General features: G+C 40.4%; 1 protein-coding gene across 1 annotated transcript in view; it reads left to right on the top strand.

The window, feature by feature from the left end:
* Window positions 1–2,114: 2,114 nt before the first annotated feature.
* Window positions 2,115–16,848, top strand: part of Mtl (Rac family small GTPase Mtl) — a 33,033-nt gene continuing 18,299 nt past the window's right edge. The window contains exon 1 of the mRNA XM_073959782.1: window positions 2,115–2,523. The gene's annotated coding sequence lies outside the window, so the exon portion shown is untranslated. The remainder of the gene's footprint in view (window positions 2,524–16,848) is intronic.

Here is a 16,848-nt window from a genome sequence, read left to right as displayed (position 1 = left end):
AACTGCACTCCACTCCATTAAAAATTTCCGTCTCGTGAGCTACCGCAAAAATGTTCGCAACTTAAGATTTTATTTCTTTATTTTATAACAAATTCTTAGAAATGTATACGCTCCCCCTTATTTTTAGAATAATAAAGCAACTGCTTATAAAGTGTTTCCAACGGAGTGCATTTTTCATAACTTTGTGTGGACTGCATCGAAGGATGTTGTGAAATCATAACTCCACATGTACAACTTCCAAAATTTTTTGCTGTGTATTTAGGTTTAGCAGTAATGCTAAGTTTACATTTACGAAATCCACTTGATTTCAACTGTCAATTCCATAGTCCCGGTCCACACTATCGTGAATTTCATTAAAAAATTTCATGAAATTAGGTGTTCTTCAATCGAATTCCCCACTACAGCAATTTTATGATTTTACTCTACTATGGAAGTCGATCTAGAGACGCATAATTTCATGCAATTTTTTCAATGAAATCACTCTAGTGTGGACCCGGACAGTTGAAATCGAGTGGATTTCGTAAATGTAAACCAAGCATAATGTTCGAATTCATCGTAAAGTCGAAGGTCACACTAGAGCTCTGTTCCTTTACGTGCCTGAGGTTACCATTTCTTACCATTTTTAACCTGCAAAGTGTTCCTTTACTTTAAAAAGCATACAATTTATATAAGACCAGTTCACCACTTTTACCATTTTTTGCCACTGTTACCATTTTTAAAAGTAAAGGAACAGACCATAGAGTGGTTTCATTGAAACTTTTAGGTATTTATAGATCGAGTTCCCCACTACAGCAACATTATAGCTTCGTTCCCGTACTTTTTAATGGTAAAACTCGTAAAAGAGAGAACTGCAAAAAATTTGTTCTTACACACACGTTTTTTGAAATAGTTCGGGAACGGAAAAATGGAAAATACGTCAAAAAAACTGGAACAAATGTCAAAGTCGGCGTATCAGCCAATCAGACGCCGGCAACCATGTTACTATTTTTTTACTCGCCCAAATTTGTCGAGTAAAAAGTTTTTAAAGATAGCGTCATTCAGCGCCATTTTTGTTTAAAGAGATGTGAACATTTTACAACTTTTTTGTGTACGGGAACGCTTTTCGAGTAAAATGTGTAAAAGTCGTAAAAATTGTAAAAAATTTTTAGTTCTGGAACACAGCTTATGATATCACTCTACTGTGAAACTCGACCTAGGAACCCTTGTTTTCATGAAATTGTTTCATTTAAACACTCTAGTGTAGAGTTGTATAGTTCATGAACGAACTAGTTCAATTGAACGATTCAGTGAAAAGAGCTTATGAACTAGATCAGTCGATATAGTTCATTATAGTTCAATAGCTCACTGAGCGCCGACCGAAAGATCCACAAAGAACGATCAACGAACGAACGATTCACAATCTAGTTCAGCATGTCATTCACATAAAGTGACGCCGTCCTCTGTGCTAAGTGACGCCTTCGTAATGTAATAAGTTTTGGATCAATGTGAAGTGTCATCCCCCATTGTAATAAAAATAAATTTTAAGAGCATTTTAACACATCGTATCCCAATATATTGAATCCATTCCTTATTCCTTAGAAAAAAGGAAAAAATAAAAAGAAACATACATACAGTGATAATTTCTACAAACACACAACGTAAGATTTTTTGCCAGCCACTTAAATGAAATTGTAATTACATTTTTTTTCGAAGAATGTTTTTTTCTAAACTAAATCTTTATGAATGGAATAAAAGTATCTAAATGTAATATTTTTGTAGTTTAATTATACTATTCTAATGTTTGTTCCTATTTGATGTATGTATATATGTGTTTTCATCAAGAGAACGATTAAGAGCTCGAGAACGATTCTGATCCGAATGATTGAACTGGATAGTGAACTATGAACTAGATTACTGAACTAGTTCAGTTAAAAAAGCTGAGCTATTAAACTAGATCTTTCAAATGAACTAGATTGTACAACTCTACTCTAGTGTGAGCTTCGACAAACCAACCCCGATAAAAAACGTAGTTGCGTGAAACTTATCGTCACTGTGTGAACACACGTTAAATTGGAGAGTCTCGATTTACAGATGCCTATGTGTCCCAAATTTATCGACTTATAGATCCCTGTGCCGTGAATATTGTTCAGTAGAAGTGAATCTGTGTTTCAATGGGGAGGAAAATATGAAAGAAATTGTGCAAACTAAAAAAGTGATAAATTTTGAATAAAAAAGAAAATTATATGGAATAATTTCAATAAAATATTAAATTTTATATTCCAATTAATGAAATACAAGAAATCCTTAAGCTGAAAAAAGTGATAAAGTGCAAAGAAATTATAACAAGAAATTCAGTTGCAATTCATTGTCGACAGAAGAGAAAAAAGTGAAAAAATAACAAAGAGGATTAACCGACCGACCGACGACGATCCAACGGCGGCGACGACGAAGAACAACAACAACAAAACATATATACAATACAACACTCTGTATTGAACAACAAAAAAAACCCCACTTCGTTATACAAAAAACAAAAAAGGAAAGGTAAATTAAATTTCTCCAGATTTTGCGAATTTTTTAATCAAATATTTTGGAGGTGACTTCACTCCCTCCCCACAATTTGTAATGAATGTTTTGTGAGGGAGGGATAAAATAAATGGCGATTTTTTCATTAAGAAATTATCATTAATGGCACCACCGTTCGTTGCCTTGCTTGCAACGACAACCTCCGCCCAAAAATTCTAGTGCAGGCGACAGCAGTAATACACATTGGCAGCGGTGGCAGAATTTTATGCAGTCGCAGCAGCCGCAAACTCCAACAGAACTAGAATAGGAACACAACAACAAAACTAAAGTGCAAAGGAAAAGTGTGATACAAAATAACAACAACATTCATGCAACAACATAGAACAGAACACCATCATCTATCTAGCTGGCTGTGGCAGCAGGCACACATCCAACCAGCCCCGCCAGACAGCCATAGTACATACAAATGTGAATGTGCGACGTGCGACTAAATAACAAACAACCGCCTGTCTGACGGACTGGCTGGCTGGCTGCTTGTTCGCCTGTCCGTCCAATTACTTCTAGTCATCCACTATATTCTGCTTATTAGTTAGGTTGACATAATGCTGCGGGTTGTGGGTAGTACATTTTTTTGTTGGTTTTTGGACTTTGTTTTTGTTGTTGTTCCTCTTTCTCCCCCTTTTTTCTGTCCAGTGATTTGGTGTTGTTGTTATTCTGTTACTTTATTAAGTAAAATTTTAAAATTTTTTGCTTTAAACAAACAATTTGTAGATTCCCGGTTTTTGTGGGATATCTTTGTCGTCGTTGTTATTTTTCTTTTTCTAAAATGTGTGAATCTATTATCCATAATTGTTTTTGTACATATTTGGAAGCAAAAATATATGGGAATACATTATTTGACAAATTAAAGACACCGCTACTGTCCGGTATACGTGCTTATCACATCGTTTTGAAGAATAGATCAAATCTTTAACAAACATGTTCAACATAAATGGATAATCTCGTTTCTTTTTGACATCTTATCATTTGGAATAGTCAATATTGACCATGACATTTGTAGCATTATTTATCATAACACAAACATGTTTATATCAAAAATCTCTTTAAAAAAGATTATTATGACAGTGGCATAGAACATGATAGACTGTTATTTTTCGTTCTGATCATTTACGAAAGTGGACGTATTTCGGTCCACCGTCGATTATATTGGGGTTATCATGAACGGCAATTCCCCGTGCGTTTTTTCAATTTCTCCCTTAAGTTGCAACGGCGGAAAGACGAAACTCACAGGTAAATTTCACTCATGATAACCCCCATAGTTCACATTTTCCTTCCCCTAAAGGTATTTAAACAAATATAGTTTTGCGTTCTACTATCACAAAGTAACAATATTGTTTCTAGAGGCCTTTGAATTGTAATCAGAGTAAAAGTTGTTATCATTTAAGGTAACTTTCGCTAAAATAAAATTTCGTATCACGCTCCATCGCAGCATGTTTTTTACAGAATGGATTAAACACAGATACAATTTTAATGAAACCCTTCCTTAGGTTTTCGGATTAGCATCTACCGATCCCATATATTGATAAAAGCTCCTCGACACCACTGACATGCATACATAGTTGACTGTCAACGGCTTATCTTTCTTTTACCGACCCAACTCAGAAAATTATGGAAAAAATTACCACAGATAGTGCTTTTTATCCCGATTCCAACCATGTATTGCTTTTGTTGCGGAAATTTTTACTTCCCGAGATATGGGCCTCCAAAGTTCCATCCATATGTCAAGACCGGACACAGCACAGTCTTATAAATCCTATCAACTTTAGGTCGTAACCCCCCATCTTTTACTTATTAATTTTTTACAGGCCTTTGCAATTGAGCCTTTGGCTAACTTCATAAATGCAATATTAACATTGCAAATATTGACAGGTTAGGTTAGGAGATGTGCAGCCACTAACTTGTGACTGCGTCACTTGGAGACCTTCCGGTCCATTGTGATCATCCAGTAGAAAAAAGCTGCAGGAAAAGAGGAGATGGAAAAAGAGAGAATAGTGGAAAAAAAAGAAGAACGAATAAATTACAAGAAAGTTTAAGAGTGGAGTAATAGTTTTAGAGTAGGAGAAAAGATTTATTTTTAATGGTAGGCAGAATAGTTGAATAAATTTACGCGTTCAGGTTGCGCTGTCCCAGCCACTTCAGATTTTTGATGATGTTGTAGATCACAGCAGGTTCCACGGTTGAGTAGAAAGTTAGACACGGTGGAAAGTGAACACCTACTAACCTATGCCGTCTACGAGCCATTGCTGGACAACGACACAGGATGTGCTCGATCGTCTCTAACTCCTCCTCGTCCTCACAGAGTCTGCAGTAACATCCTCATCCAATTTGATGGTATGGGCCCTGATGTAGCAGTGTCCAGTAATGACTCCCGTCGTTACTCTAACTTCAGCTTTACTCAGGTTCAGCAGAGAGTTCGTTCTTTTGACTGATAAAGACGGCCATATGGATCTTGCCACAATGCACCTAGGTTCATTATGCCACAATTCACTGGCTTGGAAGAAATGACAAATGGGTGGTTTGATAGCGATAGCTAGGTCTGTGGACTGCGATCCTCGCCTAGCTAATTCGTCTGCTCTTTCATTACCCAGATAGTCGCGGTGTCCAGGTACCCAGCATAGCCGGAAGCCGTTAGTTAGCGTTCCCAAGGCTGATCTACACTTAAGGACGACATCGGATTTGATGTTGCAGGATTTGATGGCTTTAAGAGCCGCTTGGCTATCCACAAAGATAGTCACCGGTTCAAAGATTTCTGCATCCAAACTTTTTATCAATTCCGCTGCCTTCCAAATCGCGAAGATTTCAGCCTGGAAGACACTACAGTTGCTGTTTAGCCTGTAGGTGTACTCAAAGAGATAGCCTTTCACAGTAGACGCCAGCCCCGGTACCTTCCTCCATCTTGGAACCGTCTGTATAGAAAGCCAGACCGTCCAGAGGGGGGTTACTGCGGTTCCAGTCATCTCTACTAGGTATAACGATGTCTATATCGTCAAATCTCAGGACTGGTGATATATAGTCACTCAGTTTTCCGAGTTGGTTCACATTTATGCCTGATTCGTTCAGGATACAGCCATGCCCATAGGTACAACCGCGCCAGAGATCCTGTTCATGCAGCCGTAGGGCAAATATTGACAAGATCACAAAAAGACAAAGTAAACTTGTGTGGCAACACTGACATTGTCAAAAAGAGACATGTCATTTTACTGCATTTATGAACGCACACATTGCACAGTGGTGCCACTTATATGGCGTGAGAAAAATACTTCTATAAGGTGTGAGAAAAATACTTCTAGACAATGTATTGAACTGAAATTATTATCAATGGGCCCTGGTGTCCTAAAACCACACTAACAAAAATATTGCAGTCCTAGATCCAAGTTTTCGCATGGTTCCCATGTAAAGAATCATCCGAATGTGCTGTAGTTTGGTACCAGTAGTGCGATTCTCAAACTCATTTATTGAGTTACCGACAATTGTCGGTAAAATTAATATGCGTATAATTTCGGTAATTACCGATGTTTTTTGGTAAATTAGCGACGAATAAATAGTAAAGTTCTACCGATAGCAAGAGTGTTGTCAACTTTTATTTGAACTTTTCATTCATAATTTTGAGTTAGAGAATCGCACTACAGAAGTTCTTATTGCATAGTAAACCTCCCCGCGAAAAATTCTCAGTATTGGTCCATGATAGAAACGGAGTTAAAGTTTTGGTCATAACTGCCCAAACCCCAAATACCCGCAAAAAATGTAAACAGTTTTGAAATCTGCAGACCCTTGGCTACAATTTTAACTAAAACTTTAAGGAAATCCATACATTAATATTCAATACATATATTATAACCAAAATGTTTGGCAACCCATGCAATTTAGAGGAATTGTTATATATAAACGTTATTATCATCTCCCTCCACAGAAATCGAAGATCAAGAGTATCACCATCGGCGAGTGTTGCTATTTACGCCTTCTGGTCCGGGAGATTAAAAGTACTGATCACCCATGAAATACTGGCATTACTTATTAATCTACTGGCCAGGTTTCATTTTCCACTGTAGGGTTAAGCATCCTGTTTTGCAGTGGTGGGTTTGTGCCGGCATCCTTACAGTTCCGAAAGGGAACGCCAATAGGACTAATGTTTCAAGCCGGAGTTGGTCCAGACTCCGTCGCTTGATACTACCAAAAGGTTTTGTATCCTTTGATATTATCTTGCGGAACCTTGTAGCTGAACCAATTGCCTCAGTTGACACACTGAAGCTAATCCAGGATTATCGTTTGAATTTCTTCACCTCACTCCTGTACCTATTCAAATGTATTTTCTACAAATCCCAATCGGCACTGAGCTTGATTTTATTTTCCTTGTTGTAAGTCCTTCTACTAACCGCCCTAAGGGTTGAAATTTCATCATTCATTTCATATTCATAGCATTCTAGGAGAACCTTGGTAAGATAGTCCACAGAGCTGTTTATGTCTTCGGAAGATTTGAAAATTTTTGGAATCCTTAGTCTAGACGTAGAAACACTCCAAATTCCTCCTAATTAGTTATCCCCTGATTCGTATGAGGTTTTTGCTTTGCTCGCATATCGGTGACATGGAAAAATACAGTTTTGTGATCCGAAAAGGAGCATTCCTCTGATTCACTGATAGCGGAGTCATCTATATTGGTTACGATGATGTCAACGACTTCTTCCCTAACCCTATTATGGAAGGTAGCCGCGGTATATTTAAGACAAATTTGTCAAATCTAAAGTAGAATTCCAAAGGTTGTATTATATGATTGACCATAGACCTTAGTCGAATCGTTGGAGCACGGAATTCCGGAAATAAAAACTTTCTTCCAAAAGTTAGTCAACAGCGCACAACAGACCTACTCTGTCTTAAGTGTATGCCCACTAAGAAAATGTTGTTCAACAAGGAAATTTCACATTTTCTTGTTATGACACTTATGACCTTGACGACCTTTTGAAGGTAGGCGCTGCTGAATACATGCCGAATACAGGTTTCGACTAGCAAACAGTGACTTTTGATTATTCTCTCGGTGTCTGGGTCAGCTATGTCGATGATTGCCACTCGAAGGTCGTCAGCGAGCATCATTGGGGCCGGTCTGACATAAGGTTTATTGGGACTTTGTCGTTGTACCTTGAATTTAGCATTTCCCTAGTAAGTGGCTGCCTCCTACGCTTTCTGGGCAAGGGTAGCTGCATATGAGCACGATTTATTGCCACCTAAGAAACCATCGTCTTCTTGGATGAAGGCTGGGGGACTTCGGAAGAACGAATCCGTCTCACAGTTTTTTTGTTGTGGAACTTTGTCCATCTTCTCAAAACACCTTGATTTCCTTGCAGTCTGTGGAGGTTCCTGAGCTCCATTTTTCCTCCGCTTTACCCTTGGCGCCCGGGTTTGAATCTGGCTCAGAAATAGACCCCTTCTTCAAATGTTCTCCTTTTCGGAAGTCTCTTGACTCTAGACTCTTTATCCTTCAGCTTCGAAGCAGAAGTTTACTCCACCTTTTTGCTTTGGGAAGTATATTTCGCAGCTTCTTCTCTTTTACTTGCCACCGCAGCTTCATTAAAGGCATTGCTTTAACACCTGCATGGAGGTTACATGAGTGTAAGTTATTTCGAATTAACTCTTGTATCTGAACTAGCTTGTTAGGAAGAGGACCTATTTCTGAACCTGCAAATTGGTGTCTCGTCAAACGAATTTGCGTAGAAACATCATAGCACGTTGACTTGACTTCTCTGGCTAATCTGCCCTTAGGATCATTGGATCTTCATTGGCTTCCCTATTATTAGTCAATGATAGTGTTGCATCCCGCATTTTAATTTTTTTACCGGCATGTGTCCATATCGTACCAGGTGGAACTTGGCTGGCTGTCAGTTGACCATCTGGGTTCACACTCCCTCCAGTTTGATCTTGTCTTCCTCAGTAGACTTGGCTGGGATCACCGTGGTTTACAGTTCTTCAGTTAGGGTCAAGTTGAGTAATATGTCTTCCGGGGGTATATCCTGATTCTGCTCTTCCTTTAATAGTCTTCAGTGTCCTGTGTAGGTCGTCCCCGAACGTAAATTCACCATGAGATTTCTCACCCTCTCCTTTAAGACAAAACTCACGGGAATTTTCTTTCAGAATAAGGCTGGATATGTTTGTATGTTCATTTTTCTGCTTAATCTGGCACTGGTTAAATCTCCAGCTCTAGGAATGTGGCTTCTTCGATGTGTTGTAATTATAATTATACATATATAATTGTTCCACAAACATTCCATAAGGGACAAGGGAGACTTCTCTGATATCACTGAGTGAACCTCGATTCATATTAACTCAATGATATGGGACCTACTGTTTATCGCCGAGTCCGAACGGCGTGTCCTAAGGCACCTCTTGTAGGGATGTTTTACATTGCAGAAATACTCAGGAAATGTAGCCAACATTTCTAAGGTGTATTTTTGCCACCGTTGAAAATTTAATTTTGCCTGGCCTGGGAATCTAAACCGGGCATTCAGCGTGCAAGGCGTGTGTGCATACCATTGCACCACGGTGACACGGTTGGTTGTAGGGTAATCTGGTTTCTAGTTCCAAAACGTATGAGCAACGTCATATACACTAAGGTGTGAAATTACGTATAAGCAGATATTTTGAACGGTGTCAACAATCCTTGCCCTATAGGAATTTAGACGGCGGCACCATCCCGAGCCAAAACTACTCTGGTTTGTCGTGGTAGCTAATGCTCCTCAGCTGTGATAGATGAGGCATGTTCTCTGAGCACAGCATTCTCACGATAGTTGTTTATGGAATCTGCGACTGCATCTGTGTGAATGCTATTCAAACCTGCTTGATAGGCTTGCTGATCTCTCTTGTAACCTCCTAACATACCTGTAGTGCGATTCTCTAACTCATTTTTTGAGTTACCGACAAAAATCGGTAAAATTAAAACGTAAAACTATGAATGAAAAGTTCAAATAAAAGTTGACAACACTCTTGCTATCGGTAGAACTTAGCGACTGCTTTTTATTCGTCGCTAACTTACCGAAAAACATCGGTATCTACCGACATTATAAGCATTTTAAGTTTACCGACAATTGTCGGTAACTCAAAAAATGAGTTAGAGAATCGCACTACTGGGTGGTTTATCCTATCTACCCTATGGTGATTAAGATGGGTCTTAAGGTAATATCCGAGCAAGTACTGCATCGTTGATGTACTGGAAGGATCGTTGTCTCCTCACGCATATGGTCCCCTGAAGACATGAGAAGGGACCGTGTTGCAGTTCTCAGTAGTGGGATTCTGTAACGCATTTTTGCTGTTATCGATAATCGTCGGTAAAATGAATATGCTTATAATTTCGATAATTAACGAAATTTTTCGGTAAGTTAACGATGAATAAAAAGTAGTCGCTAGCCTCTACCTACACAAACAGTAATGCCAACCTTTCTTTATGTTTTTGGTCATAATTTTGCGATTTTATTTTACCGATTTTTGTCGGTAACAGCAAAAATGAGTTACAGAATCCCACTACAGGGCGGGATTCTGACAGGTTTGAATATTTTTCCATCGCGTTGCACTTACCTTCGCGAATCACACTGACGTCGCATAGCTTAAGCTATGCTATGGAAAAAGATGGTAAGATCAGTCACGTAGGAGTTCAGTCTGTTACAAATGACATCAGGAAAAATCGAACAATCATCCGCATAAGTTAGGATCTCAATGCCGCATAGAGAGAATGGAATACGGGAGAGGTAGAGGTTAAACAGTTCCAGAGATATTATTCCACCTTAGGGAACTCACTGTTTCACTCTATGGGCCATTATTATATGTGCTCTTTTACTATCTGATGGATTTGAAAATGCAAAATAAACTAATTTGGAGACATTAAAAATATTATTTTTACATTGAAAGTTAATGCCAAGAAGCTCCTCCTTCAAATACAATCATCACTTTCAACTTTAAGTTAACCTGAACGCTATAAATCTGTTGGGTAAATCCAAACTATAACAAAAGAAGACTTATAATAATGGCAGTATGGGACTTGGACTTCTTGTTCCTGAATTCCATGTACGATTGGCGTCTACACATAATTGATAATTATCCAACATTTCAAATTGGTAGTCGACTCAATGTCCTCAAACAGCGTGGAGTGCTTCACAGTATCAAAGACTTTTGATAAGTCAAACACCACCAATACTGTCGTATCAAACGGCTTGCTCTAGATAAGTCCTCAACTAATATGTGGACAAATGCTGATGATCGGCAACTAGGTAACTATTTCTGATGCTGGGAAGGAGTAAAGCCTCAAGAGTATTTTGCTACGGGCTTTGATCACCGAATACCCTGATAATCTTATAATTTGGGTTTGGAGCGCAAATTTCAATACTCCTCGAAGAGATAATATTTTACCACACCCTCCTTATAATGTCTAGCGTAGCTTTCATTACGCCCCTAACAGAGAAATTATATTCTTCTCTCGACTTTGTTGCATATTAGATATCTACAAGGTCTAGTGGAGTTAATGTTTGTATATTAAATATTTTCGTAATACTCTTCCACTTCTATATCCACCTCCATGTTCTGCAAAATTCCAACTAAAACCCCCTCCTGATTATTGACTTTTGTTCATTTCAATGCTTGCTAAATCAAATCAAACAAAATTAAAAAGTAAGAAGAAGGACATGTAATACCGGTCAGACCATCATCATCATCGCCATCGTTGTAAATCATGTGAATCATTGTATTTATAATCGATGGCAGTGTCTGTCTGCCGTTGTGGCTAATAATATATTATGTATTTTTTATGCAGATGCCATTTCCAATAAAACGAATATGTACGTGTGTAATTTTTTTGTTTTTTTTTTTCTTCTTCTGCTTCCAAAATGCACTCAACATTATCAACGAGCCATGACTGCAGGCATAATATTTGTGTGTTTTTTGGTTTCCAATTGGCCCAATATGGCATGTGATGGTGATGTTCTCTTCAAAATTTTCATTTCAGTTGCATTGATATAGTGTAGCGTTTTTTTCTTCTACCGCCTCTCCTTTTCCCTCTCTTCATCCTTTGCTTTTACATTAATTTGCCATCACGAATATTTTGAAAATTTACTTTATTTGGCTATATCTGTAAATTAAAAAAATCCACTCATCTTATCGCAAGTCAATCGTTCGCTTGCCTTTAGATGTTGGCTTTTTCATCTTTATTTATGTCCAGCAATAGTTGGAATTGAAATTGCCGGCAATTTGTGTACTTGTGTTAGTGTGTGTCTAATGGCAACCAATGCCACTTGATGCTTTGCAATATGTGTATTGGCATAAAGTGGCAAAAGGGGGGTGTGCATCATTCCACCCTCTTCCCAGGGAATGTAGTGTATGATTTTTCTTAATATTAATTGAGTTTATTTTTAAAAAAGGGAAAAGAAAAACATTAGACCAAACAAACGTGAAGGCACAGTGTGACGAGTGATATCATTTTTTTCTCTTCAAAATGTATGTTATTTAATTCGAGTTACGTTTCATTGAAGATATACGTTCCGAAGTGTCAACACTGCAAACTCAAACCTAGGTGAGATGCAATGGATGCCGCTAGTGGGTGCATCTCAGCGGTTGCTCTGGCCTTGCCATGTGATTGACAAAGACAGGGATTATGTTGCTGCGTTAACACGACCACCAGTTAGTGGTCGTCATCAGAATACAAGGCAAGGGGATTAGCAAATGAGCGTGATGAGCTTCGTACTGCCAACCCCAGTCCCACCATGGTCAGGGGAAGTTAACAGGTTGATCGGTGAGCATAAGCGGAGTAAGTGGTTAAATCATCTGAAGAGTTGCAACATTGGAGACGAAAAAAGTGAATTGGGGACTAATGTTATGTCAGTGGAAAGAAAGAAAAAAGGACATCAGTCACTTTTTGTGACGTTACGCTGACTGATTCAAACCGGTGCGCAAGTTATTTCAATCGACAATTTGTCGAACACACTGTGAGTAAAAGGGTGTAGAGAAGAGTATTACGTCGCATTAGATCTCTTCCTGCCGTGGAGGAACCATCACAATTTACAATGGATGAACGTTAAATCATCCAAAGTGTTGGGCCCTGATGGAATCTTCATGGTAATGCCGAAACAGCTGAATGAGCCAGGAGTCGAGTATCTCACCAAAGTTCTCAACCTGTCGCTAGTCACCTACATGGGCAGGGTGATCCCACTTCTGGAGTGAGGCAAGGATGCCAGCAAAGGTGAATCGTATCAAAGTCTCCTGAGGCTTTAATGCTCCCCAGCGTCATCAGCAGCACAGAACGACAACAGCGCTGCACGCCATCTCCACATATATTTGTCGAGTTCTCCAGGAAAGGTTATCACGGTGATGGTGGCGCTTGACTTATCAAAAGCCTTTGATACTGTCGGGCACTCCGCGCTGTTTGAGGATATTGAGCAAACAATCCTCCGGTCAAGTCTAAAACGTTGGAAAATCAATTATATGTGTAGACGCCAGTCGTTCGTGAAATTCACGAACAAGAAGTCCAAACCCCGTAGAGTGAAAAAGGGAGTTCCCCAAGGTGGGGTGATATGTCCGGAACTATTTAATCTCTAACGTTCCTGTATTCCGCACCCACCAGACGGCATTGAGATCGTAACGTATGCGGATGATTGTACGATCCTGGCGTCAGGTTCCTACCCTGATGACATCTGTGAGTGACTTAACTCCTATTTAGCCGATCTTACCACCTTTTTCCACGCGAGGAATATGCAGATATCCGCCACTAAATCTACGGCCTGTTCACCACATGAACGGCGCAGTATAGAAGAGACTTGAATGTCGTGGTCGATGGTAGCAGAATTCCGACCACAAACTGCCCCAAAATTTTAGGGGTCACATTCGACATTACGTTCACGTCTTCCGCGCATGCCGCAGCTATCTGCGACAAACTGAAATGCAGAAACAAGGTTTTCAAGTCCCTAGCCGGCAGCACTTGGAGTGCACACAAAGAAACCTTGTTGACCACATATAACGAGATAGGTCGGTCTGTGGTAAGCTATGCGGCGCCAATTTGTTGATACGCATTGGAAAGAGATTCAAAATTGTCAGAATGCCGCCCTGAGAACAGCTACAGGGTGCCTCCTCATGTAGATGGTCCTTGAAGATTCTTCCAGTACAGCAACACAATGAGATGCTTTCGTTGCAGTACTTGCTCAGGTGTTACCATGAGATCCATCCAAATCACCATCTGCTGTTAGGCCCTACACACCCAGGCATATCAGGAAAGATATTCATGCTCTAGAGATGGAGGTCCAACAATACAGGAGAGAACCCCTAGATCAACAGGCATATCAGACAGGTCTGAATAGCATTCACATGGACTCAGTTGCTAAGGCCATAAGCAAAATTGCAGTCGCTAAAATTCCTATTGGGCAGGTATCGATAGCATCGTGCAAAACATCTGCCCAGTATGCGACATGGGCTAGCTCACACGACACACTGCACCTTTGCAACTGCCCTGCCAAACCTACTCATCTGACTCTAGTGAATCTGTGGTTACATCCCTTCGAAGCAGCCACTTTCCTGAAACTGGAAATAGATCCAGAGCCAGATTGGGCAGAAGAACGAACACGTGAACACACAATAATAAACACTATTACAACAACAACTACAACGTTCAGACTTGTTAAAGGTTTTGGAGTCTCTCCTGCTGCCCATCATGACCGAAAAACTATCGATAGCTCTGCACACGGTTTCAGAAATGCGCACAGTACCACAATATAGCAAATGGTTTAAACCAGACCTGCCGCAAGAACAATAGTCATTCCTTGTATTCATTTAAGACATTCGTTACAGTTGATCATGCTATATTGATTGGCGACATCCTCCAATCAAAAATGGTTCGGTAATTACATAAACGGCAGGCATGCACATAGAGTTTAGAGGCAAGAAGTCAAAGACTAGGAAGGTTAAAATGGATGTACCACAAGGCGGTATTATCTCGCCACTTTTATATAACCACTACCTTTCTAAACTACCCGCACTCCCAGATGGCGTTAAACTGGTCTCATATATAGACGGCTGCACAGCAATGGGGACCGGAATAAACATCAGAAAGTTGGAGAGAAAGCTGAACAAACACCTAGCCATGCTATCATTATCCTGCAGGGCCGGAACTTAAAACTTTTACTACCAAAGTCAATTGCAAGAATCTTCACATCTTGGACTAAGCCCCGGTTTGGTCTTCATTTATTACTGTTACGCAGTGGAGATTGTTACAATCTACCCAAAACAATGGTATTAGCACCGCTACCGGATGTGTCTAGATGATTTTGGATCATCTGCATCAGGGGGCAAGGACGTACGGCGATATAGTCCCAACATTCAATAAGTCATTCATCGGACTTCGACCGATCGTCACTGGTTGCATAGCTGAAGACACTTCATACCAGAGCAGTCTAGTAAGCTTAATCTTGACGCGATGGGGGGCTTAAGTCACAATTTTCTGCATTCGATATGTCTGAATGGAAGATTTAAATTCCACTCTATATGCCATCTTGAGGATGGGAAATTGTGACTGACCAAAGGTTATCCAGATAGCGTTCTCCTACCCATCAAAGATCGCCCAACGCAGGAGTGTTACCTATAAACTGTATTTGAATGGAGCCTCGTTGATACATGGGCGGCTCAACGAGTAATAGGCTTAGCTGTCAATTTCTTGCTGTGATAAGGAGGCAATGCCACGGTCGACCTCTGGTCCTTCCACTTTAACAATGCTGTCAATTCCTTGCTGTGGTAAGGAATGCCACTTTAACAATGATGTATGGATATCAGAACCCCAAAAAACCAAAAACTTTGACTGATGTTTGTGTGGATGCCTTGGTACTCTCAGTCTTCGCTTCCACAATTGCTACAACCTCCATCTCGTTGACAGTCAGGTACATAGACACGGACAACGATTTTTCAATTACTCCAACAAGTAACTCGCTTTCACAATTGCTACATCCTCCCTCTCGTTGACAGTCAGGAACATAGATACGGACAACGATTCTTCAATTACTCCAACCTGTATCTCGCAGCGTACTCCAAATATGGGCATGGACGACAGCCCGGGGCTCGATATTATAATCGACAATCAGAGTAGATACAGTAGGGAGCTCCTCACAAAAATTGAGGAAAATTTTTCCAGCAGGATGGAGCGCGAACAGAGTGAACGACTTAACTTTGACCAATGAGGATGAATTAATGGCCACTACCATTGTTCCCTCCCCCGGTTGAGCTGAGTCGCCACATTCGTCCGAAAAAGTTGCAGATCCAACCTGTTTAGTGAGGAAAAAGTTAACAATATCGGAAGAACCCGACAAGACAAGCCGATCTTCCCATGGAAGTGACGACAGAAGGCCCCTCCTCTCATCCATCAACAAATCAGGCTAAAACACAGCCCGAAGAAGCAGTGAAAAAGTGTAAAAGATCAAAACCTAGGCCAAGGAAACCAAAGATAGTTGCCTCTCCAAACCCTTCTGCTGCCCCCTTCAAAACCCTTAAACAAGGTGATGGAGGTGGGTTAGTCGATGGGCAGGGGGAAACAACCTCACAAGAGCGGAGCAAAGGTGGACGGACAAGATGGGTCTATGACAGCGTCGACCTCTTCAAAGGTTGGTGATCTATCGTCGACCAAATAGGCTGCACCTACTGTCGTGAAGACAATGAGGTCTTCAGAGGAGCAACCTACAGCTGCCTACGCAGTCACGGCCGGCCAACCCGTCTGCACTGGTGGACGTAAAACAGCTTCTGCCGCTTCGCAAAATTCATGTCAGGAGTGATTAGGGGTAGTGCGAAGGACAACACTGCGAAGCATAAAACCTCCCCAGACGCTGCCCCTTCGTAAAAACCTTGTGAACCAGCTGCGAAGAGTAACAAGAGGGCTTCGTCTGGAGAAACAGTTATCTCCCCAGCATGCAACTACTCTGTTACGACTTGCTCCTCCACCTGGAAGCAAAAAGACCATGCTGTGCGACGGATAGTTCCGGATAACCTTAGAGTGGCCATCATTGACAAGACTGACCCCAATGGACGGATCAGTTCGAGTCATTGGTTGAAATCGAGGGTCATCTTAGAGACGTCCTCATCTCAGACGAGGGGGATCAAAGCCAGGTGAAGCTCGAACGGTCGGCCCTATACAGTTGCGTCAAGGTTATCAGTTGTGATTTCCAGTATATGATTTTCCTGTATATTTTCTTCTGATGTATACCTATAATAAAATGAGAACAACACTTCCATCCATACATTCCTCCTTACCAATTTCAACAATTTATGATACAAAATCTTTTCTTT

Source organism: Musca autumnalis, unplaced genomic scaffold (assembly GCF_047663935.1).
Source record: "Musca autumnalis isolate F117 unplaced genomic scaffold, ASM4766393v1 scaffold_1, whole genome shotgun sequence".
Taxonomy (NCBI): domain Eukaryota; kingdom Metazoa; phylum Arthropoda; class Insecta; order Diptera; family Muscidae; genus Musca; species Musca autumnalis.
The sequence above is the reverse complement of the archived record's forward strand: the minus strand, read 5'-3'. Positions and strand labels throughout refer to the sequence as shown.